Source organism: Saimiri boliviensis, chromosome 6 (assembly GCF_048565385.1).
Source record: "Saimiri boliviensis isolate mSaiBol1 chromosome 6, mSaiBol1.pri, whole genome shotgun sequence".
In the NCBI taxonomy this organism is placed as follows: domain Eukaryota; kingdom Metazoa; phylum Chordata; class Mammalia; order Primates; family Cebidae; genus Saimiri; species Saimiri boliviensis.
Window position 1 is genome coordinate 56880147 of NC_133454.1, and position 13461 is coordinate 56893607.

Sequence of the window (13461 nt, forward strand, 5' to 3'; positions counted from 1 at the left end):
TCCCACCTGCTCCCAGTGCTCCACCTTGCCCGAGAAAAGGAAATTAAGGAAAAGTAAACTTTGTTTCCTAATATAAGGACAGCTAATGTTTATTGAGCGTTTCCTCTTTGCCAGGAGACTGGGACCCAAAGAAGTTAAGTAACTCTTCCAAGGTTTGTTTCTCTCTCCTATAATGTCCCATGTGGATGTTTGTGGTCAGTGGACAGCTTTCCACCTAGTCATTCTGCGACCCAGGCTCCTTTCTCTTGGGGCTCTGCCTTTCTCTCTGTCCATAGAGACCTCTTTGTTGAAGGAGCGCATAGGGAAAGAAGGAAGTCTGCGTGGAAAATGTTTATGGGTCAGGCCTGGAAGTGGTGCATATCTCTTCTGCCCATGTTCCTTTGGACAGAGCTCGGTCATGTGGCCCACCTAGAGAGATTTTAGAAAATGTGCCCAGCTGTGTGCCTGGAAAGAAGGGGTCACCATTTTCTTGAGCAGCTAGCCAGTTTGCCATATTTGTGTTATTCATTCCCCTCTTCTTGATGATGAAGTGGTGAATGAGCCATAAAGTATTTCAAGTTATCCACACACTAATCATCTTAGTGTCTTTAATTCAGTAACTCCAATGTGAATGTTAAAGTTTCTTCTAGATTCTTATTCCTGTATAGCTAATAGAGAAGAAAGAACAGCTTCCCATGAGGAAGACAGAAGCTTCCTTATAGGTGTTAGGAATAATCAGACTTGCCTCTGCCCTTTCATCCATGTCAAATTCTGGTCTTTTAAAGGAGTGTTACGTAAGTAGTCCTAGCATTTTAATATACACTACAACCACATTCTCCTATTTTCTATTAGAGGAAGTCAGAGAATATTCATGGAAGTGAAGACCAAAATTACCTTCTACGGGTGACTTTGAAACCTTTTGTAGATTACAGGACAGAAAGTGAAAATCAAGATTATGTTTTCTACTTTTGTGGTAGAAATTGAGAAGTGGGTAGATATGGTTTGAGAAGACCTTTCAGAAACCTAGAGACTGAGTCTTTGTCTTCCTTCCTGTCTCTGCATTACTGAGTGTGAATTTCCTCATTCCCCTGGATCATGTTTACTTCCCATCTTCTAAAAGCTGGGGACAGATTTGGAAGAGAATTGCAAGTCCAGTTTTTTGATACATGGAGTTTCAGCGCAGGCAGGTGATTTATATAGAAAGGGGGTCTGGGAAAAAGATGGAAACCAGGGAGACAACTGAGAACAAATGTATTTGGGATGAACCCAGATAGAAGAGAAGTTTGAAATCATGAGATTGCCACACAGAGCCTGAAAAAAAAAAAAGATATTCAAAGACACTTACCAACTTGAGGGGTGCAATGGTCTGAATGTCTCCTCCAGAATTCACATGTTGAAATTTATTCGCCAGTGTGATAGCATTTAGAGGTGGGGCCTTGAGCGAGTGATTAAGTCATGAGGGCTCTGGGATTAATGATTTAAAAAGAGGTGTGAGGCAGCTGTTCAGCCCTTCTGTCTCTTCTAACATGTGAGGACCCAGCAACAGGGTACCACTTGGAAGCAGAGACTGGGGACTCAGCAGACACCAAACCCACTGGTGCTTAGCCTTGACTTCTCAGCCTCCAGAGCTGTAAGAAAATAAATTTCTATTATTTATAAATTAGCCAATTGAAGATACTTTGTTAAAGCAGTACAAATGGAATAAGACAAGGGGGAAGAAACTTCCATTCCTGATCTTCCCAACTTCTTCAAATTCATAACACTTGAATGACAGTCTTATTTCAGCACTTACCACTATCACCTATTATTTTTATGTGTGCCTTATCTATTCTAGATGCCAGATTCCTTGGAAGTAGAGATTATATCTGAATCATCATTGTATTAAACCACTTATCCTTAAAAAATGCCCAAGACGTGGTTAAGGTTCAGTAAACACTTTGTTGAATTGATTGATAAAACGGCAGAAATGTCATTCTCTTCAATATATATTTAATAAATCCCTGACAGTTGCCAAGCAATGCACTCGGTACAAATGTTAAATCTCTTCTGATGCTGTCTTTTTAGCCAACGATTTGTTTCTCATTTATTCATTAGCTGACATCTGCTAAGTGCCTTGGAGAGGTCAAAAGGGGAAGTAAGAAATCAAAGATGGTCCCTACATCAAGGATAAACTCTTTTTGTCACTCCAAGTCATAACCCTTTGGAAACCAAACCCACCAGTATTCCAGATTTTGACCACAGATGAATCAGTAATACAAGAACTGGTTAGAGGGTTGAATGAATCTGTATACTCAGCACTTAACACAGTACTCTGGGTAAAAGGAAAAAGATCCTCAAAGATACTAGTTGTTTACATCAAGAAAGGGCAAACCTAGGAGTTTCATCTATCACTTCATCTCAGAGGAACAAGAGCTTTGGAGTTAAATAGGGCTCTGCCACTTGCAAATTACATGATTGTGGTTTCTTCATCTGTAAATTGATTAAAACACTGCCTATCTAGTAAGATAAAATAAGTTAGAAGCATCCAGTTAAATGTTTGTTAACTGAAGCTACTGTTCACGTAAATTGCGCTTAATGCTTTTTTCTTTCTAGGTTCCATGATTATTATCATTATACCTCGATAGGCCCTCAATAGAAATCAGTTGCAGGCGCAAAAGCCTAGATATTTTCACCTTAAAATAGGAGGGTGCAAGACACTGAGGTGAAATAGAGATAGAGGGTACAGAGAAAACTCATGTAAGTAAAACTGACGTTGTTAACATTATTTACTGTAAGTTATCTTTGTAAGAGTGGTAAAATACATACATTATTTGTTGTTACATAATTTCATTTAAAAAAACACTTCACTTTGTGTGTTTTTGTATTGCTATAAACCATAAGGCCAGTCTACAAGGTTTGTAGATGAAACAGAAAAAAACATAGCTTCTTTGAAAAGCAGAATACATTTCTTAAGAAAGGCAGGAAGTGTTTAAACCGTGAGTCAACAAGTTTTACTGTCAAAGCAGATTTTTGGTATGGAAAGAAAAATACTTATAAATACTTGTTTTAATATTTGCTTTATTAAAATATGTTTAAAATATAGCTTTTTTAAAATCTCTAAGCTTAACTTGGAGATCTTGTAAGTACTGTAAATTTGTTAAAAATGAGAAATTATATTCCCATTTCTTTAACAATTTGTAAGTTCCAATTATCCTGAACATTTAATGCCCTTACATATTTTCTGAATCACATTTTCTTAAACATTTGATAAAAGACAATAATATCTTGATCCAACTACCAGAAAGGCAGACTTGTGTACTTGACAGATTTTTCTAAATACTTGACAACTCACAATTCTAACATAAACACAAAATAGCATATCAAAAATTAATCACTCAATTTAAAAGCATTTATACCATAGGCTTTTATTCATTTCTTGAATAGTTTTGTTACATCTTCCTCTTTTAGGCTGCAATGAGCTATAATTAACCACATGCTGGGTGACAGAACAAGACCCTATCTCTAAAAATAAAATACATATATATATATGTATGTATCTTCCTCTATTATACTTTAACTCATTAAGCCATTTTATTTAGATGGAAACTTGGTCCCCTGACATGTTCTATCAAACAAATAGAAACCTGGAAATTTAGTGCACATTCAAATATTAAAACAGACACTGGTGTGGTGACTTTTGTCTGTCCTGTCCCTTCATTGGGACTTTTTTCTTTCGGATCAACCTAATGAAAGTATAATTTACATACAATTAAGTGTAGCCATTTTTAATGTAGAATTCAATGAGCTTTGATGAATGTGTACACCTAGGTAACCACCACCCCCAATCAAGATAAATAACATTTTGTTGCCAGAATAAATTTCCTTTTCCTTTGCAGTTATTCTCCCCAGCCCTAGGTCACCACTGATCCATCTTCTGTTACAGGAAGGTTATTTTCTTCCCTGTTTCAGAATTTCATATAAATTAGATAGTATGTACTCTTGTGTTTAGTTTCCTTAGCTTAAAATTTTTAGAGATACAAGCTGTTGCATATGTCTGTAGCTGTTTTGTTTTTATTGCTGAATAGTATTTCATTGTAGTATACCACAATTTGTTTATATATTTACTGATGGATATTTGCGTTTTTTCCAGTGTGGGATTATTATGAATAAAGTTGCTACAAACATCTGTGTGCAAGTCTTTGTGTGGATATATGTTATTATTTCTCCTTGGTAAATATCTGTTGGATTTGCTGGGTCATAGGGAAGAGATATATATGTATGTGTTTAATTTTATGAAACACTGTGAAACTATTTTCCAAATTAGTTGTAGCATTTTACCTTCCTGTTACCAATGATGAGAATTCCATTTTTCCCACATGTTCACAAATGGTACTGTCAGTCCTTGTTTGTAACCATTCTAGTGGGTGGGAAGTAATGTCCCGCTGTGGCTTAATTTGCATTTTTCTGTGACTAATGATGGTAAGCATATTTTTTCCTGCCCCCCCTTTTTTTTCTTTTTCAAACTTTTTGTATCTTTTGTAAAGTATTTGTTCAAGTCTTTGGCCATTTTAAAAATTAGGTTGTTTTTGTGTTACTGATTTGTAAGATTCTTTATATATTGACACAAATCCTTTGTTAGGTGTATGTGTTACCAAGATGTATATACTCCAATTTAGCTGGTCTTTTCCTTACTATCTTTTGATAAGGAAAATGTGTTTAATTTTTATTCATACCAGTTTATCAATTTTTATCTTTCTTATCTATTGGATTTTTTGTTCCACCTTAGGACTCTTTGCAAATCCAAAAGGAAGCCTGGAATTTCCTTTGTAGGAAGGTTTTTGATGAGTTCAAATTCTTAGAAGATAAAGACTTCATGTTTTCATCTCTTTCTTTGTCAATTTTGATACACTGTTTTTCAAGAAATTTGTTTACTTCATTTAAATCATAACATTTGTTGCCATAAAGTTGTAACATTCCCCCCCACACACACACTTTTTTTTTTTTTTTTTTTTTTTTTTTGCTGGCAACTCAATCTTCATTGACAGTTTTATTTTTGGGGTGACCAGTGCTAAGAGGTGGAAGGTGGGGAGTAACCTTTGTGTTAGGGACCCCAGAGCACCCTCCCAGGAGAGAATAAATCCAATTAAGAACTTACATGGTGGTGGGGATGGGAAGAAGGGATACAGTATGTACAGAGGCTTAAGGGGATGCTGGAGGGCCTTCAGCAACAGGGCAACAGGGCATGGAGGTGCTGAAGAGGAAGTCCGGCAGAGTCAGCCACTGATCTGGACCCCCTCAGCCTCGGCCAGAGGGTAGGTCTCAGTGGCTTCCACCAGGGGCAGCACCTCCACCATGGGCAGCGCCTCCATGGCGGTCTCCATCGCGGCCAGGCCAACAGCAGCCTCCGCCTCTGCCAGCTGCTGCCGCACAGCTGCCTGATGCTGCTGCTGATGGGTCTTGCGGTGCTTCTAGAGGTTGGAGAAGAAGCCATAGCTCTTGCCAAGGTCAGGGCAGGGGTAGGGTGGTTCGCCTATGTGCGTGCAGCGATGTTCTGCCAGGCGCATGGAGATGGCAAAGGCCTTGCCTCACACTTCGCAGGCAAAGGGCCGCTCACCTGTGTGCCGGAGCCGTGGTCTGAACCGCTTTGCCACAGTCTGGACACAGGCACGGACGCTCACCTGTGTGGATGCGCCGCTGCACCTGCAGTAACGTCTCTGTGCTGAACAGCTTCTTGCACTCACTGCACTCTAGACCCCGGCGACGGGCAGGGGCCGCAGGGGATGCCATAGCAGTGCCTCCAAGGGCTGCTGAGAGGCAACGGGCACGTGGGGCTCGAGGGGCAGGGGGCTCCTTAGCCAGGACCTCTCCAGGCCCAGCAGTCGCATGGGCCACCTCGCGTGCCTGCAGCCGAGCAGCTGAGCCCACTTTCTTGCCACAGGTGTCACACTCAAAGCGCCGTGGGGCCTGGGCAGCAGCAGCTGCTCAGCGGTGCTCCCGGAGCCGCAGTGAGGAGGGGGAGGCAGCCCCCGAGGATGGGCAGCGGTGGGGCTGGCGCCTGGCATGGACCAAGAGCTGGTGCACCTCCAGCAGCCGGCGCAGTAAGGGGCGGGGGCACTCGCGACACTTAAGGTGTATTCACCTGTGTGATGGTAGCAGTGCATGAGCAGGTGGTAAGGGCGGTGAAAACGCACCCCACATTCCTGGCAGCGGTAGGGGAGGTGCTGGGCATGCACCAAACGGTGCTGCCTCACGTGGAGCTTTGCGAGAAAGCCTTGCCACAGTCCCCAAGCCGGCAGGGCTGCTCTCCTGTGTGTGTGAGCCGGTGGCGGGCCAGGTTTGCGGGCGAGTTGAAGGGCTTGGAGCAGTCAGGGCAAGGGAAGGGCTGCTCCCCTGTGACATATGTGAGACTTAAACATCTTGCCACAAATGCCGCATTTATGGTGCTGCTCCAGCCGGTGCACAAAACGTTGGTGTTGAGTCAGCCGCAAGACCTTTTATTTATTTATTTATTTTTAAAGATGGGGTTTCACCATGACGGCCAGGCTGGTCTAGAACTCCTGACCTCGGGTGAGCCACCCACCTCGGCCTCCCAAAGTGCTAGGATTACAGGCGTGAGCCACCGTGCCCAGCCTGGCCTTTTAATGCCTATAGGATCAGTAGTTATATTTCCTATTTAACTCTGGATATTGATGATCTGTGTTTGCTCCTTTTTTTATTGGTCTGAGATAACATTAATTTTACTTATTTATTGATTGATTTATTTAGAGACAGGATCTCACTCTGTCATCCAGGCTGGAGCACAGGGATTTGACCACAGCTCATTATAGCCTTAACCTCCTGGGCTCAAACAATCCTCCTGCCTCAGCCTCCCAAGTAGCTGGGAGTAAAGGCACCTGCCACCACACCCAGCTTTTTTTTTTTTTTTTTTTTTTTTTTTGTAGAGACAAGGTCTCACTATGTTGCCAGGGTTGGTCTTGAACTCCAGGACTCAAGCAGTTCTCCCACCTCAGCCTCCAAAAGTGCCAGAATTACAGGCACAAGCCACTGAGCCACACCCAATTTTGTTGATCTTTTTAAAAACCAACTGTTATAGGCTGAATGTGTCACACAAAATTCATATGTTAAAACTTAATTGCCAATGTGATAGTATTAAGATGTGGGACATTTAGGAAGTGATTAGATCATGAGGGCTCTGCCCTTTTAAGTGGGATTAATGTCTGTATAAAAGAAGCTACTGAGAGCTTCCTCTCCCTGTTTCCCATTCCTTCTGCCATGTGAAGGCACAGCATTCATTCCCCAAACCCCATCCCCAGGGGATACAGCTTTCAATGTGCCATCTTAGAAGTAGATACTGGGCCCTTGCCAGACACCCAACCTGCTGCCCGCTGGTGCCTTGGTCTTGGACTAGCCAGTCTTCAGAACTGTGAGAAATAAATTTCTGTTGTTTATAAATAACTCAGTCTCAGCTATTTTTTTTTATTTTTTTTTTTAGCAACACAAGCAGACTAAGACACCAACTTAGCCTTGTTGGTGGCCTTGTTGATTTTTATCCATTACTTGTCTTCAATTTCATTCTTTTTTTTTTTTTTTTTTTTGAGACAGAGTCTCACTCTGTCCCCCAGGCTGGAATGCAGTGGCATGATCTTGGCTCACTGCAACCTCCACCTCCCAGATTCAAGCAATTCTCCCACTTCAGTTTCCTGAGTAGCTGGGACTACAGGCACACACCACCACACCCAGCTAATTTTTGTATTTTTAGTAAAGACGTGTTTTCACCATGTTGACCAGGCTGGTCTCAAACTCGTGATCTCAGGTGATCCATTCACCTCGGCCTTTAAAGTGCTGGGATTACAGGCATGACCCACTGTGCCTGGCCTCAATTTTATTAATTTCTGCTCCTGTATCTTTCTTTCTACCTATTGTGTATTTAAGTTGCCTTTTTTACCCCTAGATCATTTCCTATGAGGACTGCTATAGCTGTATCCCACAAATTTTGTTATGTTTTCATTATTATTAGTTCAAAGCATTTTTTATTTCTGATGGGATTTCTTTGACTAGTGGTATGGTGGCCTTGAATTGTTACCTTACCTGAGCCAGAGCTCTGTTTCCCAGAAATACTTTCTTGTGTCGTTGCAGGTTAGCATGGCTACAATGGGATCGGGGTACACAGGCTACACGAGCATGAGATTTAGAAGGTGGAAGTGGAGCAGTAGCCATTTTTATATGCTTGGGAAGTTGGAGCAGTTCATACAAATACTGTTGCAATCGGCTCACATGTTGTCACTTCATTGGCCTGAGCAGCAGCTGCAGCTCCTTTCTGATCCTCCTTCAGCTTCTCCAAATTCCAGGCCTGCTGTATGTTTAACTTCATGATGAAGGGCTCCAACCTCTGATGCAGGACAATGCCACCTCAAACTTGAGGCTTGGAGATGGTGAAAGAAAGACAAAGGGGCCAGTCTACCATCAGAGTTGTCCTGCTCAACCTTCCAAGTTTGTACTTGCCTCCCCCACCTCACATTCATCTTTCCTTCCTGACATCCTACTCTGTAGACTTCAGATGCCAACACCAGATACAGGAACAGTCATCTCACATAGACCATAAAGTAGCCTTCACAGTTGCCTATGGTCAAATCCCTGCTTCACTGATGGAACACTGTTAAAGAATTTGGCACCAAAAGTGGTTCCAGAGATCAGCATATTAAGAGTGTGGTCTCTCAACTGGTCCTGTGTTATCTGCAATTAGTTCTCTTACATAATTAGATTTTAAGTTAATGATCTTGTTTGCAATGGCAAAGGGGGTATTGGAAGTCCATGATGTGCACAAAAACAGCAAACAGTTACTAAATGATCACCTATAGATACCTGTAATCAAGTGCCAATACAAGGCAAGGCTTGAGAAGAACAAGTATTTGCTGCATAGACTGTTTTAGTGGAAATAAGGTGTATGGTAAGTTTGGTTGATTGTTTCTAAGTGTCCCAAGGAACTTGGGCAAAGAAAATGATGATCTCATGACTAAATTCCCAGATTAGGTTCCTATTAAGGAACTCCAAAGCTTCTACAACTGCCCTATAATAAACTCTTGTCTCCTATAGTTGTAATGCTAAGATTTCTGAAAACTACCTCAAAGTTTAATTCTGCAGACAGAAAATTGAGCCTCCCAAACTTACCGAGTTCTGTGTGTTAAAATTATGTCAATGATTGGGAAGGAGTGAGACTCCGAAAATGAGCTAGCGATATGCAGGGAAATTTGTATAAAACTGGGGAGCTTGAACCTATAAATTCTGTTATGCCTTCCTTGTCAAGAGAAAATTCTGTTACTACTTCCTTGCAGTAGCCAAGGTATATTGGGGGAGCACTGTTTAATAGAAATATGGCATATAATTAACACCAGTTCAGATGCTGGTTCTGAACTTATGTTTAAGGATTAAGCATTTCCAATATTACAAATAGCTGCCGTTACTGAATACCCATTTCTTATAATGCGTTCTGCAGAGGTCTTTACATACATTGTTTCATTTAATCTTCCCCCAGAAAAACTTTTGGGCAAATTCTTTGCATTGCAGATGAATACACATGAGACTAGAAAGGTTAAGGTAATTTGCCCCAAATTACAGAGCAAGTATATGGCAAAATCAGAATTTGAACTCAAGTCTCAAACACAGGTCTGTATCATTTCATAGCCTGTGATTATGCACTAAGATACATTGCTATAATGTAAAGATAAACTGAAATAACATTTGCAAAGTGGTGGTTGCCATTGTTATTATTCATTCTAACTCTGCTAACTAAAGCCCTTTTAATACTTTATTTTACTTCCCTCAGGTGATGAAGATCGTCAAAATCTGTTCAACTCTCAGTACTCTAAACGTCTTTCTCTAGGTTAAAGCTGCATGATTCATTCACAGGTAGTGGTGAATAACTAACATCTTAACTCTTCTTCAAGAACATTTTATGGAATCACAAAAGGTTAGACCTATCTAGGACATCAAGGATCATGAGTTCAACCATTTACTTGCAGAGGAAGAAACAAGTTCAAAGAGAAAAGGTGAATTACTCATATGAATAGGCTGAAATAATAACTCTGTTGAGAAGGTTAAGAGAAGGACAAAACACTAAAGCAGGTGTTCATATTCCTCCTAAAGGAACTGTGCTAATGATATCATGCAGAGAAACTCCAGTTGTAAACTTCGTTGCAGTGCTGGAGTTGTAAAAAGTAATCGCCCTTGATGAGTGTGAAATCACTTACTGGATAGTTATGGATAATCCTTGCAGAATTCCATTGTTCTAAGTACCATCCTGCAGGAAATTACGAAATCTCCTCTATCAGACTTCTGAGTGAGGAGCTAGCATGGGAAGTCCCCACTCCCTTAGGGGTGCCAAGCTTCTAGCTACTTGAGTAGCAATTAAAAATTGGGTGTTTTTTTTTTTTTTTTTTTGATAGGGAAAGACCTCTGTAAGGGCCCAAACTTAGAAATTAGTTAGGACTAAGAATGGGGACTTCCAGTGGCATGGAAGTGTTTTCTCTCTTCCTTTTCCTGTTTTCGTCTTTCTCCGTGATTCAGTCCTAAAGCCATCAGGTTGGGTCAGGCACGTAAGACGTCCGCATTGGTGATGGCCAAGTGAAAGACCCCAGCAGGCTGAGGAAGGCTTTGTGCTTCGTGTGCTGTTTCGTATGTACATATTACATTTCAAGATAAGTACAAGTCTAAAATATAGATCTAATTGACCTTTAAAAATAATGAAGGAAGAACTCTTGGGGTGCCATTTCAGATAAGGTAGTCTAGGAAGCCCTTTCTAAGAAGCTAACATCTGACCAGAGACTTGAATGAAGCGGAAGAGCAGACCACACGGGCATCTGAGAGAAGAGCATTCGGGGCAGATCTTTCTCTGGTATGTCTGAGAAGGAACAAAGGGGCTGCCTCATAGGAACTGGAGAGTTGAATGGGAGGAAGATTATAACAAGGACAAAGGTGAGAAAGGTAAGGAGGCCGGAAGGGACAAGGTGTGTTCAGGTGTCCTGGGACACAGAAGAGTGAGCAGAGGGGCTGTGAGTGAGGGAGAAAGAATGCGAGGTGTAAAATTTGAAGACAGCACTGCAAGGTTGGATCAATCTTGGAAGCAGAGAAATCTGATCTATGTCTTACTGGCAGTCTGAGTGCCTGGTCTTGGTGGTCACTGTGTAACTGTGGACAGCTAACATAGCTCTTCCAGTCTTTGTACCCCACGTGTCAAAGGAAAGGCCAAATTCTCTGTCTCCTCCTTTTCTCATGAAATGGCATTTCCTATTAGACATTAAATATCTGAATGAATAATTCTTGATAACTCTGTAAGACACTGTTATTAAAATTATAGTCACTTTTAAAGGCTAGATGAAAAGTATAGATTCTTGGGGTAATATTCACTGTGCTGGACTCTGAAATTGCATTCTTTCCAGCGGGCTTTCCCTCCCCTGTTCTGTTTCGTTGTTTTTCCTGGCTGAGGCTGAGCAGTTTCTAGGATCAGGCTGTAGGTGGGGCAGTTAGGCTTCTCACCCGTGCTGCAGCAATAAAAGCAGAAGCATCCGCATTTCATGTCTAGACAGACGACGTGCATGGAATCATAAAATCTTGAGACTGGAGGGATCCGGAAAGGTCATCTACTCCCTCCCTTGTCTTTAGAAAATTGTGCTCCTAAACCAGCCTTGTGGTGATGCATCCTCCCTGCCATGTTCCTTTTAACTGTGTTTAAAGCGCCACCATTCCATTCCTAGCTGTTTATTTTAGGCTCAACAACAACGAAACACAAAACAACAGACTTCAAATATAATCAAAAATATGCACACATCCCTTCTCCGTGGGACAAAATGCCACCCTTGGCACTGCAGGTTCTGGGCAGTTCTTTACATTCGGATACTTTAGCAAATGTTATCTTTGGATTCTCGTGAAATATTTTGCTTGTCTTAGGTTAAGATTTCCTTGTATTTTAGGTCCTGATACAGAGGGGAAAAACACCAGGTAAATATCTTTACAAAAAGGCAGGATTAAACATCAATAGGTCAAAATTTAGAAAGATGCAACTTCTCCATAGGCCCCCAGGAAGACCCATGCCCCATGACTTATGTCTCACCCAAAAGGATGTATATGGAAAGATATTTCTCAAGTACATGAAATTGGTGCCCTGGAAGTTTTTCTGTGAAGTTGTTGTCTTCATATCTAATCCTTTTTTTCCCACTTGGAATCACAGTTTGTTTGTTTGTTTTCCTTTGGAAAAAAAAAACAACTAGATATAAGAACTAATGAGGCCACATTTAGGGTTTAATAAATATTTTTTAGATGTTTAAAGGACAATGTTGGCCAGGCATGGTGGCTCGTGTCTTTAATCCCAGCACTTTGAGAGACCGAGGTGGGTGGATCACTTGAGGTCAGGAGTTTGAGACCAGCCTGGCCAACATGGTGAAACCCCGTCTCTACTAAAAATACAAAAATTACCTGGGTGTGGTGGTGCATGCCTGTAATCCCAGCTACTTGGAAGGCGGAGGTGAGTTGAGACTGTGCCACTGCACTCCAGCCTGGGGGAAAGAGTGAGGCTCCATCTCAAAAAAACAAAACAAAACAAAAAAAGGATAAGCTTGTGATTATCTATTAATCATAATCTCAAAGCAGGATTTAGAGTATATGTACAAACTACTCAGCTGGTCTGAAGATAAAACAGTCAAGAGTTGTTTGAATCAGATGTTAGACACCTTTTCAATTAAACTCACATTGTGTCCTACAGCAGGAGTTCAACACAGCTGCCTGGATGTTGCAGCCTTTTCCTCTACAATTTTATAGAAGAGCCCACTTGTTATGAATGAACAGGCTTGTTTGGAAGCAGCAGTTGGTTAGTAAATGGGAGAATACCCAAGGGGCACCTTCCTGAAGGGATGTCAAAATTCTCAAAACATGAATGCTCAGATAATGTTAATTATCATTTAGCTAAATTATTTCAACAAATAATTTTGATTTCCTGTGTATATCAGGTGTTGTACTAGAAGGTAGGATAAAGCAGTAAACAGTTAAGAAGGAATATCAATAAAGTATAGTGGAAATTTTGACAGGAAATCTATGGAAGATAGTAAGTTAGCAGGAGATAACATAGCCTAGGGAAAATTCTCCTCAAAGGATACAACACTTAACCAGAGGTCTGAAGGTGACAGGCAGGAAGGCCAGTAGAAGAGGGTTCTGGGTAGAAATAGTTGGTTGAAGGAAGGTTAAGAGTGGGAAGAGTATGGAACCGTCAAGACACTGACGGAGGTCCAGCATGGCTGGAATGTAGAATTCTGGAAGACTGGAGAGCAAGGTGAGGCCAGATCCTGGAAAGCTTTGTTGTTCCTGTAAAGAGTTGGTTTTATCTTAGGAGCAATAGAAAGACACTGAAGAGGATATTCTGTGAGGTGATGGAATCAGGTTTGTAGATGAGGAATATCATGCTCACTGTTGTGTGAATGGATGGTTGCTAGGAGAATACAGATTTGGGAGTGAGCA

At 41.3% G+C, this 13461-nt stretch overlaps 1 pseudogene; it reads right to left on the bottom strand.

Moving 5' to 3' along the window:
• Positions 1 to 4993: 4993 nt before the first annotated feature.
• Positions 4994 to 8329, bottom strand: LOC101051563 (zinc finger protein 574-like; annotated as a pseudogene).
• Positions 8330 to 13461: the final 5132 nt, after the last annotated feature.